This window comes from Morone saxatilis, unplaced genomic scaffold (genome assembly GCF_004916995.1).
Source record: "Morone saxatilis isolate NCDOM2014 unplaced genomic scaffold, NCSU_SB_2.0 Contig3, whole genome shotgun sequence".
NCBI classification, from domain to species: Eukaryota; Metazoa; Chordata; class Actinopteri; family Moronidae; genus Morone; species Morone saxatilis.
In genome coordinates, this window is record NW_023339873.1 from 1,505,816 (window position 1) to 1,506,251 (window position 436).

The window sequence follows — 436 nt, forward strand, 5'->3', positions numbered from 1 at the left end:
CTCCTCCTTCTCTGTGTGCCTGCTGCCCAGGACTCCTTTAGAAATGAGATGCAAATCTCAAGGAGAAGCTTCCTGGTAAAACCTTTTTTTATTTTCTTAAGTTTTGTCTTCATTTGCCCAATTTTTCCAAAACAACAAACATTTTTCCCCCAATCAAACCAGCTTTATTTGCCGTCATCCTGGCTGATCCAAGCACTTCTTTAACCTCGCTAAACCCACCTCACACTGTACAATTTGTGACCTTTCACCTTTGTGTCCCCTCTCTTTAATCCAGTCCAGTCCCAGTGTTTACAGGGTTGGTTTAAGGGCTCATCAGGAACTTTTCATTTCATTTCTTTAAAACTGAACTCTGAGTCTTCCTGCACAGCACTCAGCTGAAGACGTTGGGCATTGAGCACTTTTGTGTTTTAACAACATCTGTCTCTCTCTCTCTCTC

At 42.4% G+C, this 436-nt stretch overlaps 1 protein-coding gene across 1 annotated transcript in view; it reads left to right on the forward strand.

The window, feature by feature from the left end:
* The window catches only part of ppp2r5eb (protein phosphatase 2, regulatory subunit B', epsilon), a gene marked incomplete in the record, with an annotated part of 57,932 nt that overhangs the window by 46,041 nt on the left and 11,455 nt on the right, over window positions 1-436 (forward strand).